Source organism: Muntiacus reevesi, chromosome 9 (assembly GCF_963930625.1).
Source record: "Muntiacus reevesi chromosome 9, mMunRee1.1, whole genome shotgun sequence".
Classification (NCBI taxonomy): domain Eukaryota; kingdom Metazoa; phylum Chordata; class Mammalia; order Artiodactyla; family Cervidae; genus Muntiacus; species Muntiacus reevesi.
Genome location: NC_089257.1, coordinates 5,693,159 through 5,716,932, shown reverse-complemented (window position 1 = coordinate 5,716,932; position 23,774 = coordinate 5,693,159). Strand labels below are relative to the sequence as shown.

The following is a 23,774-nucleotide window of genomic DNA, read 5'->3' as shown; positions in this document are numbered from 1 at the left end:
TAGTGTCCTACTCTTTGCGACCCCTTCTCTGTCCATGGGGAATCTCCAGGCAAGAATACTGGAGTGGGTTGCTATGCCCTTCTCCAGGGGATCTTCCCAAGCCAGGGATGGAACTCGTGTCTCCCACAACTCATGTTGATTCTTTAGTGACTGGGACACAATGGGATACAATCTCTCGAGAAAACTATATATACACATATACATATACATATATATCATATATATATAATATGAATATAATGTGATTTTTAAACTGCACTGTGATTTTAAAATATCACCTTCAGTTTATAAGAAAAAAAGAAATAAAATTATGTTTATGTCTCACCTTCAGAGTGTTATAAGCAAAATAATGATCATCTAATGTTGTCCATGGGCTTCCCTTGTGGCTCAGATGGTAAAGAATCTGCCTGCAATATGGGAGACCTGGGTTCTTTCCCTGGGTAGGGAAGATCCCCGAGAGGAGGGCATGACAACCCAATCCAGTATTCTTGCCTGGAAAATCCCCATGGACAGAGGAGCCGGGTGAACTAGAGTCCATGGGGTCGCAAAGAGTCAGATAAGCCTGAGCGGCTAAGCACAGCCCAGCACAAGGCTGTCCACATCCTAACGTCCTCAGAATTTGCAAATAACTTCTGTTCCATGTCTTCTTTCTTTCTTTCTTTTTTTTTCTTCTCTTCCTTTCCTATCTCTTTTTCTCACTCTCAAATTATGAAATGTGATAAATAGGTAGACAAGTAATTTTGTATCATCATCCTGTATGTTAGTTTCTCCAAGAAATTAAAGACATTATCTGCTCTTTATAGCATTTCTGTAAGCATTTTTCTAATCACTGTGCCTCTCTGATGCCTCTAGGAGCAAACTCCATTGCGGTGTTCAAAACTTTTTCTTCAAAACAGAGAATAGGTTATGAGAGTTAAAACTTAGCTTTGTAGCTTTTGAAATTTGTATTATTAAAATCTTAGAGTATATTCCCTATGTCTGGCTTATTTGGCTCAGCATTTTGTTTCAAAAGAATTTTTAACTGATTGTAACAGTAGTTCCATTTTTGTTGCTGAAGAATGTTCCACAAAATAAATATATTGATATGATAATGTTTATTCATACTACTACTGCAAGTGGAGTTTGGCTATTTCCTCTTCTTTAATGGAGTATTATTTATTTACAGTGTTATAATAATTTTAGATGCACAACATAGCGATTCATTATGTTTTTAGATTATACACTGTTAAAACTTTGTGGCTCAGTGGGTGAAGAACCTGCCTGCAATGCAGGCGATGCCGGAGATATGGGTTTGATTCCTGGGTGGGGAAGATCCCCTGGAGGAGGTCACAGCAGCCCGATCCCAGGGGCAGAGGAGCTTATGGACTACAGTCCGTGGGGTCGCATGGTATCCTCGTAGCTTACCTATTTTATACAGAGTATTTTGTATGCTTTACACTCCTGAATTGCCCCGCCTGCTTTCCTCTATGAAGCCTGCAAATAACGATTGTTGGAGAGAATTAGAGTGAGGGGAAAGCTTGGGCATTGAGGGTGAGGATGTAAATTGGTGTAGCCAATGCTGGAAAGCAGTATGCGGTTTTGCACACACACACACACACAAAAGCTAAAAATAGAACTACCACGTGAGCCAGCGACTTCACTCCTGGATGTTTCACCTTTTTTGTCTTTAGTGGAAATGCTGCGTGAACACGCTTACACAAGTGTGTGCTGCATTGCACGTGAGCACTCACTGTGTGAGGTGTGCCCCATCTCTGAATGTTCTGGACCGAAGGCAGCTTGTTTCTGATCTTTTGCTAGATACCATCAAATAATTTTCCAAAATAGAGGGATTAGTTTAAATTCCAACTTTATTGCTTGTGGGTTGTAATTATTGTCCATTCTTGCCCATGTTTAATATTGTCATAGCAGACATTTTAATATTTTCAGGTTGGTGGGTGAGTAGGGGTGCTTCATTTTGGTTATGAATTCAATTCCACTTTATTAATGTGGTTGAATTCCTATAATTTAGTTCTTAGTCATTTGACTTGTCTTACTTCTTTGTGATGGGCCTATTCAGAGTTTTTTTAACCTATTTTTCTATTAGGTTGTTAATATTTTACTATGAAATATGTATTTCATTATGCATTCTAAATAAAAGTCCTTTGATATATGTATCATGAATATTTTCTCCTAGATTGTGGCTTGTCTATTCACTCGGTTGGTGATGTATTTAGGGGCACACATTTCCTTATGTTTAATGAATTAATGCTTATCAAACTGCTTCTTTACACAGTGAAGGCGTTTAATGTCTTATTTAAGATCCACTTCTTACTTCCAAAATAATAAACATATTCTCATATTTTATGTGCTAAATTATCACAAATTTCATACAGCATTATATTTTATATTCTACTTCCTCTGTTTTCAATTTGGGGTTTTATTTTCTCTTTTTACATTGATTTTTAAATTTATTTCAAATTGAAAGTAAATTTTGATGGGGCGTGATTATAAGCTAATTTTATATTTTGACTTATTGGTGTATATTTACCCCAGAAATACTTATTGAAAAATTCACTCATTTTAACACTGCTCTGTGGTGCCAGAATATTCATAAAGCAAACATCAGTATATCTATAGTTAGTTTCTAGACTTTCTGTATGCTTCTAGGGGTTTTATAACCAGAACTACCCTTAACTAATAGGCTTTGGCATCAAGTTGAGCAACTCCTAAAAAGTTAACTCTTTATCTTGCAGAGTGTTTAAGATATTCTTTATCTTTACCTTTTAAAACAAACTTTAGAATTATGCTTGTTTAGATTTAGTGTAGAAAAACTGTAGAATTGTAGATCTATTTGCAGACAATGATAAATTTGCATCCTCAAGTCTTCCAAATCATAAGCACTCAACATTGTTATGTTTATTTAGATCTACTTCATGTTTTACAATATAAGATATATCATATTTTTATAAAGTTCTTACATATATTTTTAAATTAATCTGGATGTGTGATTATTTTTTCATACTATTTTAAATCTCATTTGTAAAATGTTTATTGTTTTTTAATTAGGATTCAATGCATTTTGGCAACTCTAACAATATCTCAATAATTTTATAATTTATTTGTAGATTATTTTGGATTTTCAACATGTATATCACACAATCTCTAATTAAACATTTTCTGGATATGTTGTTTCCAATGCTATTGCTTTTATATTTTCTTGTGTTTGGTTAACTAACTGAAAACATTAGTACAATTTTGAATAAACAGTAAAAGTGGGTATCCTTGACTTCCTCATCTAACAAGGAAAGTATCAATACTTAACATTTCATGCTTAAAGTATTAAGCAAAGTTATCTCATGTATTTTTTTGTATGTGTTTGCCTGTTATATTTTGTTTTTTAGTGAGTGAATGTTGAGTTTATCAAGCTAATTTTCCTCATTTTAACTCCTTTAATATTTTGATATGGTAAATTATATTTAAAAAAATTTTCTAATGTCAAAATATGTGTTTTTTTCCTGAGAAAATTATATTATATATTTACATTTTTATTAGTTGATTGGTTTAATGTGTCAATATTTGTGTATAGTTTAAAATTCTATGATCATTGGTAAGGTTGTTCTGTAATTTTCTTTTATTGTCCTTTACTTGTTAGTTTTTGCCATTAAAATTATATTTTTCTCTTAAAACAAAAATGGTAAGAGAGTCTTCTTATTCAATTCAGTGAATATTATGAAGAAATGAAAAAGAGTGTGATAGGGAGAAACACATATTAAAAAAAAACTATAAGTTAAATGCTATTCAGTTCAGTTCAATTGCTCTGTCGTGTCCGACTCTTTGTGACCCCATGGACTGCAGCACCACAGGCCTCCCCGTCCATCACCAACTCCCAGAGTTCACTCAAACTCATGTTCACTGAGTTGGTGCTGCCATCCAACCATCTCATCCTCTGTCGTCCCCTTCTCCTCCGCCTTCAATCTTTCTCAGCATCAGGGTCTTTTCAAATGAGTCAGCTCTTCACATCAGGTAGCCAAAGTATTGGAGTTTCAGATTCAACACCAGTACCTCCAATGAATATTCGGGATTGATTTCCTTTAGGATGGACTGGTTGAATCTCCTTGCAGCCCAAGGAACTCTCAAGAGTCTTATCCAACACCACAGTTCAAAAGCATCAGTTCTTCGATGCTCAGCTTTCTTTACAGTCCAGCTGTCACATCCATACATGACTACTGGAAAAACCATAGCTTTGACTAGACCGACCTGTGTTGACAATGTCTCTGCTTTTGAATACACTGTTTAGGTTGGTCATAACTTTTCTTCCAAGGATAGGATCTTTTAATTTCATGGCTGCAGTCACCATCTGTAGTGACTTTGGAGATACCTCCCCCCTCAAAAAAAAAAAAAAAAAAGTTTGCCACTCTTTCCACTGTTTCCCCATCTATTTGCCATGAAGTGATGGTACTGGATGCCATGATCTTAGTTTTCTGAGTGTTGAGCTTTAAGCCAACATGTTCACTCTCCTCTTTTACTTTCATCAAGAGGCTCTTCAGTTCTTCTTCACTTTCTGCCCTAAGAGTGGTGTCATCTGCATATCTAGGCTACTGATTTTCCCGGCAATCTTGATTCCAGCTTATGTTTCATCCAACCCAACTTTTCTCATGATGTACTCTGCATATAAGTTAAATAAGCAGGGTGACAATATACAGCCTTGACATGCTCCTTTTCCTATTTGGAACCAGTCTATTGGTCCACGTCCATTTCTAACTGTTGCTTCCTGACCTGCATACAGATTTCTCAAGAGGCAGGTCAGATGGTCTGGTATTCCCACTTCTTTCAAAATTTTCCACAGTTTTTTGTGATCCATACAGTCAAAGGCTTTGGCATAGTCAATAAAGCAGAAAGAGATGCTTTCTGAAACTCTCTTACTTTTCTGATGATCCAGGGGATGTTGGCAATTTGATCTCTGGTTCCTCTGTCTTTTCTAAAACCAGCTTGAACATTTGAAGTTCATGGTTCATGTATTCTTGAAGCCTGGCTTGGAGAATTTTTAACATTACTTTGCTAGTGTGTGAGATGAGTGCAATTGTCCTGTAGTTTGAGCATTCTTTGGCATTGCCTTTCTTTGGGAGTGGAATGAAAACTGACCTTTTCCAGTCCTGTGGCCCCTGCTGAGTTTTCCAAATTTCCTGGCATGTTGAGTGCAGCCCTTTCTCAGCATCATTTTTAAGATTTGAAATAGATCAATAGGAATCCCATCACCTTCACTAGCTTTGTTTGTAGTGATGCTTCCTAAGACCCACTTGACTTTGCATTCCAGGATGTCTGGCTCTAGGTGAGTGATCACACCATTGTGATTATCTGGGTTGTGAAGGTCTTTTTTGTACAGTTCTGTGTATTCTTGCCACCTCTTAATAGCTTCTGCTTCTGTTAGGTCCATACCATTTCTGTCCTTTATTGAGCCGATCTTTGCATGAAATGTTCCCTTGGTATCTCTAATTTTCTTGAAGAGATCTCTAGTCTTTCCCATTCTGTTGTTTTCCTCTATTTCTTTGCACTGATCATTGAGGAAGGCTTTCTTATCTCTCCTTGCTTTTCTTTGGAACTCTGCCTTCAAATGGGTATGTCTTTCCTTTTCTCCTTTGCTTTTGTCTTCTTTTCACAGCTCTTTGTAAGGCCTCCTCAGAGAGCCATTTTGCCTTTTTGCATATTTTTTTCTCGGGGATGGTCTTGATCCCTGTCCCCTGTACAATGTATGAACCTCCGTCCATAGTTCATCAGGCACTCTGTCTATCAGATCTAGTCCCTTAAATCTATTTCTCACTTCTACTGTATAATCGTAAGGGATTTGATTTAGGCCATCCCTGAGTGGTCTAGTGGTTTTCCCTACTTTTCTCAATTTAAGTCTGAATTTGGCAATAAGGAGTTCATGATCTGAGCCACAGTCAGCTCCCGGTCTTGTTTTTGCTGACTGTATAGAGCTTCTGCATCTTTGGATGCAAAGAATATAATCAGTCTGATTTTGGTGTTGACCATCTATTGATGTCCATGTGTAGAGTCTTCTCCTGTATTGTGGGAAGAAGGTGTTTGCTATGACTAGGCGTTCTCTGGGCAGAGCTCTTAGCCTTTGCCCTGCTTCATTCTGCACTCCAAGGCCAGTTACTGTGCTCCAAGCAGTCACTCCAGTAATTACAGCTGTGCTTAGCCATCCAGTTGTATCTGACTCTTTGTGACCCCAGAGACTGTAGCCCACCAGGATCCTTTGTGCACAGCATTCTCAGGCAAGAACACTGCAGCGGGCTGCAAAGCCCTCCTCCATGGGGTCTTCCTAGCCCAGGGATTGGACCCAGTTCTTCCACCTCGCAGGCAAGTTCTTTACTGTCTGAGCCACCACGGAACCTATTGGAGGAGGCCCTCAAGCAACTGTGATTTTTATTATCTATTTATGTGAAGAAAAGAGTGTTTGAACCCTGGCTTCATATACCAATTTTCTGGCCCAGGAAATTAGGTTTGTTGTGTCTTGTTTACTTCTTTGTGAAATGTGTATATTGGGTTAGCCAGAAAGTTTGTTCTGGTTTTTCTGTAGCATGTTATGGAAAAACTGGAATGCACTTCTATGGCCAACCCTACATTATTAGGAAATTGTAAGTTTGTAGTCACTAAATTAGTTGCTATTTAGTTAATAATAAGTTAAAAAAATATTGCTTACTACTCCCAAAAACTACCCCTCAACCAGGATCCAACACACTGACAGTCACAGAAACTAAAAATAAAGTCTGGCAAATGTTGTACCAAAATAATATAAAATGGTGATATTGACAGCTACATATTACATTTACACTTTTTCAGTTCAGAATTGATAGCATGTTGGCATAAAGCAGAGCTGGTTGTAGTATTGAAGATACAATAAAATGGGACTACTAATGTGAATGATGGCATTTTAAAAATAGATTATATAATTTTTAATTTAAAAAATAAGTTGCAAAGATATTTCAGAGTTTTCATCACACCTCACTGTACATTGTTAGTAGGAATTTGAAATGTTGTAGTTGCTATGGAAAATAGTATAAAGGTTCTCTATTAAGTTGAAAATTAAATTGGAAATGATCCAGAAATCCTTCTTATGGGTGTTATCCTATAAATTTGAGGTCAAGCTTTCAAAAATATTTTAGCATTCCCACACTCACTGTAAAACCATTCACAATAGCCAGGGTGTGGAAACAACTGAAATGTCTGTGGACAGATAGTTGGATAAAAGAGTGGTGCATATGTAAACAGAGGAATACAATCTGACCTTTAAAAAGATGGAAATTGTGTAATATGTGACTACTTGGATGAAACTTGAAGACATTATGCTAAATGAAAATTTCAGTCATAGAAAGACAAATACTGAAGGATTCCACTTATATGATATATCAGAATTTAGGAGTGGAATAATAGTTATCAGAGGCTAGTGGAGAGAGAAGCGGGAATTTACGAATCAATGGTCAAGAAGTTTCAATTTAGCAAGACACACACAGTGTACTGTACAAAATTATATGTGTTGTCAACAGTATTGAACACTTAAAAATATCTTAAGAGGGTAGATCTCATATTGTGCTCTTATGCAATAAAATAAAATTTAAGAAATAATTAATGGTATATTATGATGACTAAAATTTAAATTTTATTTAGATTCCATCTGGTTTGTTTTTTCCCGCTAATACACTCTTTTCTTTCTGAGATGTAATCCGGGGTGCCATATTGGATGAGTTTTCACATCTCCTCAGTATCCTCTGGTCTGAGACAGTGTTTCACTCCTTTCTTGTTTTTTCTTGACTTTGACAATTCTAAGGAATATTGGTGAGGTATTCTGAAGAATGTTTCCGGATATGGGTTTACCTAATGATTCTCTCACGTTAAACTGGTATTGTAGATTTTCAATATGGTTTTATCACAGAGGTGAAGCTTTTCTCATGACATCATATCAGGGTGAATGATATCCATATTACATCACTGGAGAAGGCCACCTTTATCTTTTGCTTAAGGCAGAGCTGGTCAAGTTTCTCTACTATAAACTTGAATGCTGGATTTGACATGCAGTTAATAACAATTATTTCTATATCTTTTTTTCATATTTCAAAGTCTACATTTCATGTTTATTTGATGAATACCTGTTGTTTCAAAAGTTCAATATCAAAAAAAGTAATTAATGGGATAGATATGGTGGTGTAATTATCTTTAATGATTTAGAAGAAAATGCATCTACTAAAATGACACAAGAGACAGTGTCTCACCTAATTAAATGGTTTGTGGTCCACTGGGTATTACTCCAATTACAATTCTGTGTACTTCATATATTCATGGTCATGGGGGGAAATATAGGACCCAGGGTTTGGCAGAATTTAGACTGTGAGTTCAGCTTTTAACTTTTTCTTTGTATTTTTTGATATTTCTATTGTCCCTAGAAACAAAACGCCATTTTACTGCCATGCTCATTGAAATATACTACCATTTTGGCAAGCCTAAAGTCTTTTAATATCTTAAAGAATGTTTGAATACTGAGAAGAAATATACCTGAGATTCATTAATCCTAAAAAGAAATTCTCAGTAAATTAATCAAGAACATCTGGTTTCAGGTCAGTTCATGTTTCTTTTTGTATCTTTCAAATTAAGTGGAAAAGATGGAGGTACAGCTCATATAGACTACTCCACAAGCTATAGATGATCCCTTTCTATGATGAGAAACATTTTAATTTGCACTAATATGGCATGAAGTGGTTTTGACAATTAAGATTTGTATTACTGAAACTGGAAGCAATGAGCAATAGGGAAATTGCAAAAATACACAGAATTCTGTAATTCTATAAACCTAGTTCCAATTTGAGTACAAACTTACCATTAATCCACTGACTTTCTCCAAAATCATTTGAAATTGCTAAGGTTGAACACTAAATCAAGTTTTCAGTCTGTTTCGTTATTGATGTGAGTATTGCATCAGTAAACTAAAACAGTGGTTCCAGTCTTCCTAATATACCAGGGTGTTGCTAATATTTTCAAATGTTGAAGGAAAGCCATTTATTAAAATAGTCTGAATAATAATGGATATTTGCAGTGTATCTGCCCAGTCCCTCCTGTGATTGGAAAAAATATTCTGATGACATATTATTTATGCCTAGGGTTGTTTGTAGTGGATATCAAGTAGGCCTTCATGGAGCTGAGTCCGTAGCCTGACACTTGATCTGGACAAAACTAAGATGAAACAGACCATCCATCTAATTTTACTGAAGTTTTATGTTTGTATCTTGGGGCCATTCATTTTAAGGCATTGCAGCTCTTGCTTCCCCATCTTCTCCAAGTTTGCCTTGTAACAGAGGTTTACTCATTGGTAGAGAAAATTTGTAGTTTTCACTGCATCTTGAATGCATTTAGTATAAAATTATTGTTGGCAAGTATAATAATTAATTATATATAATTTATAAATATGTTATATCATTTTGTTTCTCATAACATCATATATATTTTATATTATATATTTAATTATATATTGGTGGCTGAGACTGTAAAGAATCTGTCTGTAGTAGACCTGGGTTTGATCTCTGAGTTGGGAAGATCCCCTGGAGAAGTGAATGGAAATCCACTCCAGTAGTCTTACCTGGAGAATCATATGTACAGAGAAACCTGGTGTGCTAGAATCCGTTGTTTTTCAAAGAGTCAGACACGAGAGAGCAACTAACACTCATTTATAATTTTAGATATATATCAAAAAGATTTAGCTGCTAAGTCATACTGGAGTGGGTTGCCATCTCCTTCTCCAGGGGATCTTCCCGACCTAGGGAATGAACTCAGGTCTCCTGCATTGCAGGTGGATTATTTACTGACTCAGGCATCAGGGAGGCCCGCAGCAATACTAGGGTGGGTTGCCATTTTCTTCTCCAGGGAATCTTCCCTACCTAGGAATTGAACCTGTGTCTCCTACATTGAAGGTGGATTCTTTACCTTTAAGTCACTGTGGAAACCTTTTATATTAAAATAGATTATCTAAAATCACATTTACAAATATAAGTTAATTAGATTCAATTAATGACTGAATCAATGTTAAGCAAAATGTCAATATAAAAACCCAATTAAATTCAATTAATGACTGAATCAATGTTAAGCAAAATGTCAATATAAAAACCCAAAAATTATCCCAGGAGGCAGTATAGCCTTAATGTAGGTTCTTATGGAAGCTGCATGATTATTTCATGAATAAGATTCTATAATTAATTTAAGCACAAGATGGAAGGCATAAACTAGTTACAACTTAAGATTTATGCCAATTCACAAACTTTATGGGTGCTTAATTCTTAATATGACTAGAATATAAAGAAAATTATACTAAGATTTATATGGCACATTTTACACATCATGTGATCTCCTTGATCCTTAGTGTAATTGTTAGAACCATAACAAAGTACACTGCTTCTTTTTGGCATCTCAAAATCTTGTGATTTACAATTTATCTTGTGTTCCAAATTTCTATTTTAGTTGTATATTAAACATACTAATGAAGGGCTAAATTTTAAACGATAGGATGAATAGTCTGTATTTTAGTGGTTCTCATAATTTATCATGCATCTTAAATCACCTGGAGGGCTGGATAAATTGCAAATTGTGGGCTCCATTCCAGAGTTTTTGATTCAGGACGTTGGAGACGGGGCTTGAGAATTTGCATCCCTAACATAGTCTAAGGTGTCCCTGCTGCTGGTGGTTTGAGGATCATACCTGGAGGATATATACCAACTCCATAGAAACATGAAGCTTCTGCCTTCTCTGTTTCTCTTTTCTATTCATTTCTGTTTTTAAGGAATAATGTTTGGTCCTTTGTTCAACAGGAATCATGCTGCTATCAGAAGGAAATCAGAGTATCATACCCACGTTTATTCTCCTGGGTTTTTCAGAATATCCAGAACTTTAGGCTCCACTTTTCCTTGTTTCCTTGTCTATCTACACAGTCACTGTGGTGGGGAATTTAGGCATGATCATAATTATCAAGGTCAATTCAAAACTCCACACAGTCATGTACTTTTTCCTTAGTCACTTGTCCTTTGTTGATTTCTGTTTTTCTACTGTAGTTACACCCAAACTGTTGGAGAATTTGATTGCGGAGGACAGAACTATCTCTTTCTCTGGTTGCATTGTGCAATTTTGTTTCACTTGCCTATTTGGAGTAGCAGAAACGTTCATGTTAGCAGCGATGGCCTATGACCGCTTCGTGGCAGTCTGCAGCCCCTTGCTCTATGCCGCTGCGATGTCCCCGAAGCGCTGTGCTCTCTTGGTGGCTGGCTCTTACTCCTGGGGTGTAATGTGCTCCATGACACTCACATACTTTCTTCTCGCGTTATCCTTTGCAAGTCTAGCACCATAAATAATTTTATCTGTGACCACTCTGTAATTGTTTCCGTCTCCTGCTCAGATCCCTATATCAGTCAGATGTTATGCTCTATTATTGCCATATTCAATGAGGCGAGCAGCCTGGTGATTATTCTGATGTCCTATATGTTCATTTTTATCACTGTTATGGGGATGCCTTCTGCAAGTGGGCGCTGGAAAACCTTCTCCACCTGTGCTTCCCACCTGACAGCCATCAGCATCTTCCATGGAACCATCCTTTTCCTTTTCTGCATTCCTAACCCCAAAACTTCTTGGCTCACAGTCAAAGTGACTTCTGTGTTCTACACAGTACTGATTCCTATGCTGAACCCCTTGATCTACAGCTTGAGGAACAAAGAAGTAAAAAATACATTCACAAGATTACTTTTCACAAAACCGCTTTGTCACTCCACATAACATTTTTAAAGTCATTATTTTATTTCTGAAAAAAAAATTGATATCCTATGCTACAGATTGTTCTATTCTTGCAGTGTAATTGATGATTCAAATCTTTTGATAAATACACTCTAAATTAATTTATCTTTGGCAGGATAGCATCTTATTGATGATTGTTGATTTTTGCATACATCAATGTTTAGTAAAATAGCTGTAAACCATATGTAAACCAAAATTTTTAAAAAATGACTGCTTTTTGTAGTATTTATAAATTATTTGAGTGAATTCAAATGTATTAAAAGTTTATGGGTATATGATGAAATAAGCTATTTTTTTCTGCTTTGGCCAAGTTGGCATGTACAACATAAGAAAAATGATTAAGGAGAAAGTTCAAGCTTCATACAAAGAATGAATAAAACTGTTTATGACATCCTCTTCAAAACACAAGTCTGGGAAAATTAAAGACAGGAGGGCAACATAGACTCTAAGAACTAATCAATCAAATACACAATAACAATAAAATATGACTAACCAACCAACAACACAATTATTCCAATCATACAATGACCAAATACTGTCTTAGACTAAAGTGTTTAGGCATGCATGACAGCAGTCTGTCTTTCACTATATCACAGAGTTTGCTCATACTCATGTCCATTAAGTCAGTGAAGTTATCCAACTATCTCATCCTCTGTTGCCCACTTCTCTGCCTGCCCTCAACATTTCCCAGCATCAGGGTCTTTTCCAATGAGTCAACTCTTCTCATCTGGTGGCCAAAGTGTTGGAGCTTCAACTTCAGCCTCAGTCCTTCCAATGAGAATTCAGGGTTGATCTCCTCTAGGATTGACCTGGTTTGATCTCCTTGCTGTTCAAGGGACTCTCAAGAGTTTTCTCCAGCACCAATATTTGAAAGCAACAATTTGGTACTCAGCCTTCTTTATGGTCCAACACACACACATCTATACATGATTACTGGAAAAACCATAACTTGGACTATATGGACCTTTGACAACAAAGTGATGGCTCTGTGCTTTTTAAAAAATTATTTTATTTTTTCATTTATTTTGATTAGTTGGAGGCTAATTACTTTACAATATTGTAGTGGTTTTTGCCATACATTGACATGAATCAGCCATGGATTTACATGTGTTCCCCATCCTGATCCCCCCTCCCACCTGCCTCCCTACCCCATCCCTCTGGGTCTTCCCAGTGCACCAGCCCTGAGCACTTGTCTCATGCATCCAACCTGGGCTGGTGATCTGTTTCACACTTGATAATATACATGTTTCGATGCTATTCTCTCAGATCATCCCACCCTCGCCTTCTCCCATAGAGTCCAAAAGTCTGTTCTATACATCTGTGTCTCTTTTTCTGTCCTGCATATAGGGTTATCATTATCATCTTTTTAAATGCCATATATATGCGTTAGTATACTGTATTGTTGTTTATCTGCTTTTTAATATACTGTCTAGGATTGTCATAACTTTCCTTCCAAGGAATCATAGATGAATGAATCATAGATGTAAACATAAAAATGAAAACTAAAAAATATTTAGCATAAAACAGAAAAATTTTTCATAAGTTAGGATGATAGTTTTTTGAATGAACATAAAAAGGATGGATTTTTAAAAAACAATAAAAATCGCTTCATTGCCATTAAAATATTTGGTTAAAGTTTCTTAAGCATAAATGACACCATTAATAAAGTGAAAATACAAGCCATAGATTGTGAGTAAGTATTTGCAAAACTTATATTTGATAAATGATTTCAGTGTAAAACCTACAGAGGAAGTCTTTATACTCAATACAAGAAGAAAACCTACTTAAAGTTTTGATGAACTGTCTGAGCACACATTTGACAAAACAGAACACACAAATAAACACATGAAAAAATACTAAGCATAGCTCGTCATCAATGACATTCTTATTAAAATTAAAACTTAAACCACAGGGAGAAACTACTCTACTCCATTTAGAATATTTAAAATGAATAAGAGATTCAAATACTGCTGAAAATGTGGAGCAAGTTAAATGCTTATGCATTTCAGGTAAGAGTACAGGGTTAAATAACTTTGAGAATAGTTCACCAGTATCTTGTGAAGCTGCATAAGCACTTCCCGACTATGATGCTGCAGAAACCGTGATAGCAGTTTCAGCCTCGAAGTTGGTGGCAGCTTGTTGTGCAGCATGGAAAACTAATATCCAACAAGGTTGCTAGCTCTGGGTGACTAGGGTGTAGATACTGGCTCCAAAGTAGTCCAGGGTACAGAGGGGTCAGCAATGGGGGGAAGATGCCTCATGGGACTCAATCCTGTCTCAGTGAGAGAATAGCCATGCAGACCTGTGGGATTTTGGATCAAGACCACACTATGTACAATAATTCTGTGCCTGGTGGGAAACAGCCTCTGGTGTGTTATCCCTTCCTGGTAGAGCCTGGCAAGCGTTGGTCAGGTTGTCAGGAGCCTAGGGGAAGCATTTGTTGCTGCTGTTTAGTCGCTAAATTGTGTCCAAATCTTTTGTGTATCCATGGACTGCAGCCCACCAGGCTTCTCTGTCCAACAGATTTCCCAGGCAAGAATACTGGAGTGGGTGGCCATTTTCTTTACTAAGGATTATTCCTGACTCCAAGCAGGGATAGAACCTACATCTCCTGCACTGCAGGTGATTTTTTTTCTTTTTTTATCACCAAGCCACCAGGCAAGACAGTGGATCTAACTGTGTGATATTTCAGTATAGTAGAACCAATGGATTGATTGACACTCAGAGGTTTTAGAGATTTAAACATGTTTCCAAAATGCATTTTCCATTTTTAAGACACTGTATTATATAATTGTATTAATATAAATTTGAAAGTGTCGATTGCTTATATTTAGAAGAAAACACAATTTAGTTTCAGTAAAGAGCATCACTGTTTCCGAAGACAAGAATATTTACTTAAGTTAAGCAACAAAATCAGAGACCAGGTTATATTGCTTATACATCTCAAAACACATGCACTTCAGACACAGAATGGGAAAGAAAAATCACACAGTAAATATATATAATAGCAGTTAATATCTCTGAACAGTTTCATTTTTGCTTATTTATCTTTCATTTTGGGTTTTATTGTAGTCATCAAGTTTTCTTATTCAGTTCAGTATTTTTTTTAATAATTATTTTTGAAGAAATTCATGAAATGGATTATTTGAGGTGCTATCTCCAGTGATTCAGAAGGAACTAGCTTCTTGCAAATTGCCACATGAAAAAAAAAAAAAAAATTCAAGCTAATTTATTGATGTGTGATATAAAAATAAATAGCTCAAGAAATACTCTCTAGGGTCTAAATCCCCAAGGTCACGGAAGCATACATAAGCCCTACGTTCTGTTCATAGGAATCAGGTACAGCTTCCAAATCTCTCTCTCTCTCTCTCTCTCTCTCTCTCTGTTTCTTCCTTTCTCTGAGTTTTCCTGGATATTAAGAAAGAAGTATATTCCAGTCACATTAAATTTTTGTGGGCTCCTTCTATATTGATTAACTCCTTAATGTTTTACATGATGTTTGAATTCTGAGTGGGAACTCCCCTGGAGACTATTAATAGTAGAAACGGGATCTTCAGGTGAGTTGCTTTCAGGTGGGAATATCTATCTTGGTTCTTTTCTCTCCTTTGGGGAACACTGAGATCCTGAAACCTCTAAAGCAGTGGACACGCTGTCAGTCTTTGTGCGATAATGTCTCCCAAGTCGATTTTCTGGAAAGCTGAGCTTTGATCTCCTCCCCCTTCACTGGGGTATCATCCTGGATTTTGCTTTGAGAATATCCACACTGTGCTTCTCAGAGTAGTCACAGTGAAATTTTTTAAAAGAATATTATAATGCCTGGGAATTCCTCAATGCCTCAAAATTGAGCCGAAAGAAGGTAAGAATCATATGTATAAAACAATAATGAACCCCATAATATACAATTCCATTTTTCTGACAGTAATGTCTGCAGGTATGTCAAGGGTGTGGAAAATATAGCTGAAGTGAAAAGGAAAGTGTCCTCGTGATAGTGATTTGCATGAAATGCTTTATATATTGTTCAAGTGCTGCATCAGTATGCAAGAAAAGAGGAAATTACAGGCATTATATTCTGAGAATACTGACTTGATTAAAGAAGGTTGAAATTTGAAGAATATAGCTAGGATAAGGGTTTAGGTAAAACCAAGCAGAGAAATTTAGACTTGATAAATTAGTTAATATGGAGAAATTAAAGTTTAAAGAGTCAGAAATTGCCATAACAGCCACAGTAACCAAGAGAAGGAGAAACTGATTTTCTCACAGTGCAGGGCAGCAGCAGCTCAGGGAAGCTGGCTGAGCCGAGGTGACCATGAGATTAAAAAGGGATGACTACCACAAGTTTGTTCTCTTATTTCTTTCTTTTTTTTTTTTTAATATTATTTTATTAGTTGGAGGCCAATCACTTTACAACATTTCAGTGGGTTTTGTCATACATTGACATGAATCAGCCATGGGTGAGAGGGAGTTGGGGGAGGGAATGATTGAGAGATTGAGATTAGCAGATGCAAACTATTATATAGAAAATGGATAAACAAGGTCCTACTGTATAGCACTATATTCAAGATCCTATGATAAACCATAATGGAAAAGAATGTGAAAAAGAATGTATGTATGTATAACTGAATCACTGTGCCATACAGCAGAAATTGACACAACATTGTAAATCAACTATACTTCAATAAAATATTAAAAACCAAAAAAAAAAAAAAAAAAAAAAATAAAAAAAAATAAAAAGGGATGACTAATAAGGGTCAGATGATAATGAGAAAGCAGGGGAAACAGAGGCAATTTATTGAAGGATAGTGATCGATGGATTAGCATGACAGGGCCAAGAGGAAGTTCAGAAAAAGAGTTGAGCTACTCTTCGACATCACAGACTGTTCCTGCACTATTGTTGCTGCCAGCTTTGAACCTTGATCTGTTTCTTAGATTGTTTAAAATAATATGTGTTTAAAAATAATACCAGTTATTCAGCGTATTAAGAATAAAAATGGATGAGGGTGGGAAAACCTATATATTTTATACTGCACGACAGTCAGACTTTGTGCTAATTAATGTCATTTCCTAACTTAATACTTATACACCTATAAAATATATATGATCATGTCATTATTACTGATAAAGAAGTTGAGGCTCATAAAATCTGAGTGACTCATCAAAGATCATACAGTGAATGCCAAAGCTTGGAACTGAATTTAAATCTGAGTTTCCAGCTCCTTGCTTCTTTCATTGTGCCAGTGTGTCTGTCACTAGCTCTTTTCCACTTCCCACCGATTCCCTTTTCTGCATATAGGAAAAACATTTTTTGAGTCTCAAAAGTGCCATAAAGCTATTCAAGAAATAATGAATAATTTCTCCCTTCACATGATCAGACAAAACTAAAATTGCATCTGTGTTTATGAGAGTCGAACTGATAGTCCCTTTAATAATGAATATTTCAGATGTGTGCTTGTTATTGGTTAACTTATTTTAAAATCTTTGCTAAATAAATATACTTCTAATGTTATAAACTGCTTACCAGTACAAGATGCTTTTGCATTCTCAAAATAATGTATACAAATAATGATTGTATGACTCAAAGCAAGATTATTTTAACCAAACTCAATATTCCTGTCACCAGAAGTGTTAAGGGTGATCATGTAACCACTTGTGTTTATTACTGTATTCTCTGATTTTCTTGAGAAACAGTATGGAATGTGAAAGAGTTGAGCAAAATATATTTTAAGATACTCTGTAATTCAGATATTCTATAAGTACTGAATGTTGTAATATTCCTAATAAATTTATTAGATTAAAGATATTTATAGCAAGTTAAGAGATATTGATCAAAGAATTTAAAAGACTGCATTGAGAGCATCAGTGAGACAATGAGCGACATCAGTGACACTATGCGAGACAAACGATAAATAGTCAAATGGGAAATAAAGCAGATGTGAGGGCACTACGAATTATAATAAACTTCATTACTTTACCAGATTGCTGCATTGAACACAAAGCCAATAATTTTACCATCAGACTCGAATCATTGGAAAACCTGAAGTTAGGGCTTTACTTCCTTCATTGTCCATTTATGTTTTCCAAAATGTGAAAATTACTGTGGTGACTCATGACTTCTGCCTTTTCAATGATCTTCAGTTTGGACCTAACGATAGAAGTACTACGGCCTCTAAAACTATTACTCCTCCTGCTTTTTAAAATAAATTTGAGTGCTATGTTTTCATTTATTGTTATGTTACTCCCACTAAACAGCACAGACCTTCAGATTGGTGGAACTGAGAAAAACATGTTTTTCTACAACACTAAAGAAATATGTCTAACTTTAAACTAAATTCAATTTCTGTCACTCATGATCACCTTCAAACCTAACTCATCACGAGCAGGCTGTGTTAATTCAAACACGTGTCTTAAATCATACACGCTTCCATTTCCCTTTGTAAAATATGAGACTGCTTGTTTTGAAATTCAAAGTCTTATTTAGTGGTCAAAACGAAGGTACCAATATTTTAACACAATGTCTGCTGCACGATAAATGTGATATCCATGCACCGTCATCATTATCATTGTTATTATTTTATTATCACTGTCTCAGATTTTCTCCAACAGTTATGTGGTTTGCTGAAGGAAATCAGAGTGCCGGAGCCACACTCCCCCTCTTGGGCTTCTCAGAGCATCCCGACCTCCAGGTTCCCTTGTTCCTGGTTTTGCTCACCGTCTATGCATTCACCGCGGTGGGGAACCTGGGCATGATCGCCATCAGGATCAGTCCCAGACTCCATGCCCCCATGTACTTTCTTCTCGGTCACCTGTCCTTTGTTGATTTCTGCTATTCCACCACAGTTACATCCAAACTCTTGGAGAATTTGGCTGTGGAAGACAGAACCGTCTCTTTCACGGGATGCATCACGCAGCTCTTCTCGGCTTGTGTTCGCAGTGGCAGAGGCGTTCCTGTTGGCAGTGATGGCCCATGACCGATTTGTGGCCTTTTTAAGCCTCTGCTCTATCCAGGGGTCATGTCCCCAAAGCTCTGTGCATCGCTAGTGGCCGGCCCCTACACGTGGGGTGCGGTCTCCTCCCTGACACTCACCTGCTCTCTCCTGGCGTCATCCTTCTGTGGGTCTAGCATCATAAATAATTTCCTCTGTGAGCACTCTGTCATTGTCTCCGTCTCCTGCTCTGACCCCTTCATCAGCCAAGTGCTCTGTTGTGCCATCGCCATATTCAATGAGGTGGCCAGCCTGGCAATTATCCTCACTACTTATATTTCCATTTTTGCCACTATCAGAAAAATGCCCTCTGCTGGGGGGTGCCAAAAAGCCTTCTCTACTTGTGCCTCCCATCTGACCACCCTCACCGTGTTCCATGGGACTATCCTGTTCCTTTATTGTGTACCCGGGTCCAAAAACTCATGGCTCATGGTCAAAGTAGGTTCTGTATTTTATACAGTGGTGAGTCCCATGCTGAACCCTCTGATCTATAGCCTCAGGAACAAAGATGTAAAAGAGAGTGGCAGGAAATTAATGAATCACTTAATACAATTTGGTTGAAGATATATATTTCCAAAAGAAATTTGATCTATTACATAGCGTTAATTAAATCTTCTTGTAGAGATGATGACTCAAATTATGCAGTCAACTCACCAGATCATAAATTTAGAGTCATAAATTGTCCATTTGATCTCTTAGGTTCTGTTCAGTTCAATGTCAAATAAAATAGCTGTATATCATGTGTAAAATGATATGTGTTGTGAGTGTATGCAAAGTGAAGCTGTGAGTTGTTCAGTCATGTCTGACTCTTTGCCACCCCATGAACTGTACCCTGCCAGGTTCTTCTGTCCGTGGAAGTCTCCAGGCAAGAATACTGGAGTGGGTAGCCATTGCCTTCTCCAGGGGATCTTCCTGACCCAGGGATTGAACTTGGGTTTCCTGCATTTCAGGGAGATTCTTCACCTTCTGAGCCAACATTGAAGCACTGTGGGTGAATAGTGTCTCCCAAATATCCATGTCACCCAAAACTCAGAATGTCACCTTATTTGGAAATAAGATCTTTGCAGATGTAATTAAGGTAAGAGTCAAGATGAGCTTAAAGTGAACCCAAAATCCAACGAGAGTGTCCTTATAAGACAGAAAAAGATACACAGAGACACACAGGGAAGGAGGATGTGTGACTTCTGCTTCTCTCTCTTTCCTCCTAAATCACACACAATTCTTAAAAAAAAAAAAAAAAAAGGGAGGTGGGAGGGGGGATCGGGATGGGAAACACATGTAAATCCATGGCTGATTCATGTCAGTGTATGGCCAAATCCACTACAATATTGTAAAGTAATTAACCTCCAACTAATAAAAATAAATGAGAAAACAACGACTCATTTTTAGTATTGTTGGTACTTAACTGCTTCCTGGTTGTCAGTAAGCCTGTGCTTTACACAGCTGTTGTGCCCCAGAAGCTGTGTTCCATCCTTCTGGCTGGTGCTAGAGCTGAGCATAGACTGTTTCTTGCACTCATCCTTTCAGTTGTATTGCCTACTGTGAGTTCATCATAGTTAACACATTTTGTATGAATATTCTGCTGCCCTTTTGGATCTTGTTTTACTTATGCTAATTCAATGAACTAAGAAAGTTCACAGTCATCATTTCCTAGCTTTCACTTCTGTCACTATTTTAAAGATACTTTCTACCTGTGGGCATCACAGAGTCCTGTCTCCCTGTGTCTCCCACATATCATCATCCTTTCTCTCTATAGCACGTGCATGCTGTGTGCTAAGTCATTTCACTCATGTCTGACTCTTTTGAGACCCTGGACTGTAGCCCACCAGGATCCTCTGCCCATGGGATTCTCCAGGCAAGAATATTGGAGTTGGTTGCCATGGCTTCCTCCAGGGGATCTTCCAGATGCAGGGACTGAGCCAGAAACGCTTATGTCTCCTGCAGGTACCTTATCACTAGGGCCACCTGGAAACCCTCTATAGATGCTCAGTTCCAAATCTCATAAGTGATTGTTCAAGTAGAGTCTGCTTCATACCATGCCAATCCTCACACTGAACTCAGTGACATACACTATACATACTGACATCCCCACTGACATAATAGCTTGAAATATAAAAACATGAAACACCTTGTAAGGAAGTTAATAGGCTCCAAAATATTTTAGCGCTCAATCCACTGTTAATAAATATATTCCTATTAAATCATGTATGTGCCTATTCAAATACCATCTTACAAGAAGATTCTTTTCTGAAAAATCTAATATAATGAGATAATCACAGATAAAGAGTGATCTTTATCCCCTTAACAATATTTTTTTTCTTAGAAACAGATGATATGTTTAATACATGCAATAATTTATTTGTCTCATTTTCTTCTCCCTCTATATACTCCAAGAGAGTAGAAATTTCTGGTATTATTACTGTATCTTATATCTCTAACGCCTAGAAAATTACCTAGAAAACACATTTGGCCTTCAATGAATACTTGCTGGATGAGTAAAAGATGAAAAGAAATGAAAATTTCTGACTAAATTCATAATATTTAGTACTGTGCTCACCTAGGTAAGAGATCTTATCCTGGTGGCTCAGATGGTAAAAAATCCCTCTGCAATGCAGGAGACCCAGGTTGGATTCCTTGGTCAGGAAGATGCCCTGGAGAAGGAATGGCAAACCACTCCAGTATTCTTATCTGGAGACTCCCACGGACAGAGCAGCCTGGCTACAGTCCATGGGATCACAAAGAGATGGACACGACTAGGTGGCTAATTCTTCACCTGGATAAGACTTTAGATGATGTCTCCTTAATGAATATAGTTGTCATATGAAATTTAAAAAGATAAAATGACAAAAGGAATACACTCAAAGGCTTATAAGAGTGCTCCTCTTACTGTGTACTGTACATTGGAATATATTTCTTTGTTAAATTTTAAGTCTTTAGCTGTAGCTGCATATTCTATAAATATTTGACTCTCTTGCAGTTTTCAGAACCACAGAAATGACACTTCCATTATCAAAAGGGTCTCTCACAAATAGTCCTTGGATGTAGTTTATTAACACTGGTCATGTTCAATTTAGAGATCCTGCCCTCTCTAAGCTAATACAGATTTCAAAAAATCTGAAGAGCTTATTCAAAATTCTCCAAGCCAGGCTTCAACAATACATGAACCGTGAGCTTCCAGATATTCGAGCTGGTTTTAGAAAAGGCAGAGGAACCAGAGATCAAATTGCCAACATCCACTGGATCATCAAAAAAGCAAGACAGTTCCAGAAAAGCATCTATTTTTGCCTTATTTACTCTGCCAAAGCATTTGACTGTGTGGATCACAATAAATTGTGGAAAACTCTGAAGGAGATGGGAATACCAGACCACCTGAACTGCCTCTTGAGAAACCTGTATGCAGGTCAGGAAGCAACAGTTAGAACTGGACATGGAACAACAGACTGGTTCCAAATAGGAAAAGGAGCATGTCAAGACTGTATATTCCTCCAGTTCCATTCTTCTTTCTCAAGATTACTTTGGCTATTCGAGGTTTTTTGTATTTCCATACAAATTGTGAAATTATTTGTTCTAGTTTTGTGAAAAATACCGTTGGTAGCTTGATAGGGATTGCATTGAATCTATAGATTGCTTTGGGTAGAATAGCCATTTTGACAATATTGATTCTTCCAATCCATGAACACGGTATGTTTCTCCATCTGTTTGTGTCATCTTTGATTTCTTTCATCAATGTTTTATAGTTTTCTGTGTATAGGTCTTTTGTTTCTTTAGGTAGATATACTCCTAAGTATTTTATTCTTTTTGTTGCAATGGTGAATGGTATTGTTTCCTTAATTTCTCTTTCTGTTTCTTCATTGTTACTATATAGGAATGCAAGGGATTTCTGTGTGTTAATTTTATATCCTGCAACTTTACTATATTCATTGATTAGCTCTAGTAATTTTCTGGAAGAGTCTTTAGGGTTTTCTAGGTAGAGGATCAGGTCATCTGCAAACAGCGAGAGTTTCACTTCTTCTTTTCCTATCTGGATTCCTTTTACTTCTTTTTCTGCTCTGATTGCTGTGGCACCCTGCCTGACTTCAGACTCTACTACAAAGCCACAGTCATCAAGACAGTATAGTACTGGCACAAAGACAGAAATATAGATCAATGGAACAGAATAGAAAGCCCAGAGATAAATCCACGAACCTATGGACACCTTATCTTTGACAAAGGAGGAAAGGATATACAATGGAAAAAAGACAATCTCTTTAACAAGTGGTGCTGGGAAAACTGGTCAATCACTTGTAAAAGAATGAAACTAGAACACTTTCTAACACCATACACAAAAATAAACTCAAAATGGATTAAAGATCTAAATGTAAGACCAGAAACTGTAAAACTCCTAGAGGAGAACATAGGCAAAACAATCTCTGACATAAATCACAGCAGGATCCTCTATGATCCACCTCCCAGAATATTGGAAATAAAAGCAAAAATAAACAAATGGGACCTAATGAAACTTAAAAGCTTCTGCACAACAAAGGAAACTATAAGTAAGGTGAAAAGAGAGCCCTCAGATTGGGAGAAAATAATAGCAAATGAAGAAACAGAGAAAGGATTAATCTCAAAAATATACAAGCAACTCCTGAAGCTCAATTCCAGAAAAATAAATGACCCAATCAAAAAATGGGCCAAAGAACTAAACAGACATTTCTCTAAAGAAGACATACAAATGGCTAACAAACACATGAAAAGATGCTCAACATCACTCATTATCAGAGAAATGCAAATCAAAATCACAATGAGGTACCATTACACGCCAGTAAGGATGGCTGCTATCCAAAAATCTATGAGCAATAAATGCTGGAGAGGGTGTGGAGAAAAGGGAACCCTCTTACACTGTTGGTGGGAATGCAAACTAGTACAGCCACTATGGAAAACAGTGTGGAGATTCCTTAAAAAACTGGAAATAGAACTGCCATATGACCCAGCAATACCACTTCTGGGCATACA

At 36.8% G+C, this 23,774-nt stretch overlaps 2 pseudogenes; both read left to right on the top strand.

The window, feature by feature from the left end:
- Nucleotides 1-10,972: 10,972 nt before the first annotated feature.
- Nucleotides 10,973-11,784, top strand: LOC136175395 (olfactory receptor 5D13-like; annotated as a pseudogene).
- A 6,620-nt stretch (nt 11,785-18,404) lies between these two features.
- Nucleotides 18,405-19,343, top strand: LOC136175394 (olfactory receptor 5D13-like; annotated as a pseudogene).
- Nucleotides 19,344-23,774: the final 4,431 nt, after the last annotated feature.